Raw genomic sequence first — 3,320 nt, forward strand, 5'->3', positions numbered from 1 at the left:
CTTTCTTCCTTTCTTCCTTTCTTCCTTTCTTCCTTTCTTCCTTTCTTCCTTTCTTCCTTTCTTCCTTTCTTCCATCTATACTTCCAGTGTGATGCTGTAAGATAAAGTGAAGACTGCTAACCAAAAGATCAGTGGTACACATACACCAGAAGCTCCTCAGAAACCTTACACAGGGCCGCTATGAGTTTGAACCAACTTTATGGCACTAAACAACAGCAGCAAATATATATATATAATGTGATTATTTATAAAAGTTATAAGCAAGTAATTAGAACTTACCTAAGGTGTTATTTTTCAGTCTGCCAAAGACGACTGTCACTCTTGTAAGTTTCCATATAAACAAAGGAGTAACTTTAAGAACAGTGGAGAAGCTTTTAGGTAAAAGACGTTCTCATGTATGTAGCAATTATATTTGAAAGCATTTTCCTACATCCACCAGAGAATTTTAAATCCCTCATGAAAGATAGGTTAATAGCAATTATTATAAAAATCTGTTAATATCACATCTTGTTTACCAAACATTAGTTCTGTGTGCCTAGTATTGGGACAAAAACAGGAATAGGCATACAACACAATAAGTGGGCAAATGAAGACTTGCTAAGTTAACTGTTTAGCCACATTTTGCATTACTGTAAAAACCTCAGGAGTCATTTGAAAGAACTATTGGTTAAATTAAGACCCGTGATAATGACTGGCTCATTAACTCTTTGGTATCAGCTTTTCAATTGATTTGTTGAATGATTCTGTGCCCTTAAATTCCCTTTGACTTTTTTTTTTTTTTTTTTTTTTTAAGTTTTTATTGTGAATTGTGTGATAGTTTACAGGGCAGATTACCAGTTTTATATTCAACAAATCATACACCTTGTTTCATTACAATGTTCACAATCCCCTCAATGCACCATCAGTTAACAGTATTTCTCTCTATTCACTTCAGCTCTTTAAAAAAACACACAAAACAATACTCAGGCATATATAATAATTTACACCACCAAAGGGCACATTCTGCAAGTCTGCCTCCTGGCCAAAGTTTCTTAGTTCCTCTCTTCCCATGAATCTAGAGGCCTCAGCTGCTCCCTCTCTCCACCTCCTCATCTCTGCCTCTATCTCTAGTGTCTCTGCTTCTCTGGATAAGGTTCCGCTTTCCACTTGTGCTCTTCTCCCTTGATGGTCCTAGAGTCCTTTGTTTCAGGACTATAAGATTAACTAGTCCCCAGGATTTGTTACAAAATTTCTACCTTTACAACTGTGACAGTCACAATTAGTCATGATAACAATTACTCACTATTGAATCATAAGACTCTTAATCATCTCTTTTAACCAGACCCATCGCATCAAGATGAAAACTATTCAGTGGGGACTTTTTCTCCCCCCGCACACTCTTAAATTCAACTCCCCCTTAAAACCTTGTAAGCCAGTCACTTTGTGCCTTTATCACCCCCTCGTTTTAGGTAGCCAATGTCTAAGTTGTCCGTCCCTATCTACTCTGTGTACAGAGGGGATAATATTGATACTTGATGTGAAGACTCCTTCCCTCTCTGTTGGTATTTAGAGTTACTGCCTCCATGAGTTTAGGTCAAATTCATCAAATTGTAGCAATTTGCCCTCATTTCCTTTATCAAAAATTGTTTTTTTCTTTCTTTTTTATTTATTTATTTTTTATCTTACTCTACTCGAGTTCTGATTATCAAGCCATTGACGCGAGATCAAATGGATACTATCTACAACGTTGGGTGTTATTGTGCACCTCTCACTTCATATCAGCTGGATGCTTCACTCTCAGCTCTAGCCCTCTGTGGCTATATACTTGTCCATGGGCTCAGGTGTACCCAGGTCTCACCACACTTTTGTCCAACCAGCACTTCCTCTTCTTTCTCTCATCTCCAGTTCAACGGGAGTTTGTGGAACATGGTTGAACTCAGATAATTTCTTCATTGCTGTCTTTCCCCCTCTTCCACTCACCAGTAGATGAAGGTGTTCGTCAGCGAGCTTGCATGCCTGCTCATGTGTTCCATTTGAGTTACAGTCTTAGAGGGGGGTTTGTCCTGAAGGAACTTGATTGCTTGCCTTGATAGTTTCCCAGCAATCAACTTGCTTATTCTTGTATTAGCCAGTCATACTGCCAATTTTGTTTTGGGTTTTTCCTGATGATCTTTCTTTGAAGATGTATCTTGTCATTCTAGCTGTTCTAGGCTGGTCTGCTTGTCCTTTCTAGCGGGATTGTCCCACCTCAGAAGGTTCTGGATGGGGCTCAGGATTCCACTTAAGGTCCTATACACTGGAAATGCTCCACAGGGGGCCTATTTCATTGAGCAAGTTCTAGAAATCCTTTGAAGTATTCCAGTCATTTACAGGCTGAAGATAGGCTTACACATTTTCTGTAATCATGTTTCCCAGTATTCCTTTCTATCCAACTCAAGTGTCCATTTTACAATACTAGGAAAGAAAGAACAACATACGTAAGACTATCAAGCATCTTAGTATTGTTTCCGTTCTTCAAATTATGTCTTGATCTGTGTATCACAGAACATTGTTGTTCCAAGTTTGAGCATGCATCACTATTAACCTCTGTCCCATTTAACCTATGCAAACCCATCTTAGTGTTCTCCTACCTACCTTGTTCTTTCACCTGCTACCCCTTCTTGTGTACTGCCCTCCCCAACATCCGAATTTGATGTGTCTGCCCCTACCTTGTACTCTACCGTAGTCTCCTATAGTCCCCAAACGCTTACACTCAAACCACACCAATAACCAATAAAGAAATTTTTTTTTGGTTTTCATTTTAGTATGGGTATCTTTTCTTAAACTTTTATAATAATGGTCTTATGCAATATCTATTCTTTTGTGTCTAACTGATTTCACTCAACATAATGTCCTCAAAGTTCATCCATGTTATGCGGTGGCTTGCAGCTTCGTTGTTATTCTTCAAGGTATCATAATATTGCATTTTGTGCATGTACCAAAGTTTGTTTATCCATTCCTCCTTTGATGGGCACTTAGGCTGTCTCCATCATTTTGCTATTGTGAATAGTGTTGTTATGAACATTGATGGGTATATATGTACTTGTGTTATGGCTTATATTTGTTGTGGATCAATACGAACTAGAGGAATTGCTGGGTCATAGGGTATTTCTATTTCCAACTTTCTGAGGAAGTGCCACACTGTTTTCAGAGTGTTTGGACCATTTTGTATTCCCACCAGCAATGTAGGATGGTCCCAGTCTTGCTGCATCCTCACCAGCATTTATTATCCTCTGCATTTTAACTTCACTGTTATTGCTGGTGAGATGATATCTCATTGTTGTGTTGATTTGCATCTCTCT

This window comes from Chrysochloris asiatica, unplaced genomic scaffold (genome assembly GCF_000296735.1).
Source record: "Chrysochloris asiatica unplaced genomic scaffold, ChrAsi1.0 scaffold00066, whole genome shotgun sequence".
Lineage (NCBI taxonomy): Eukaryota > Metazoa > Chordata > Mammalia > Afrosoricida > Chrysochloridae > Chrysochloris > Chrysochloris asiatica.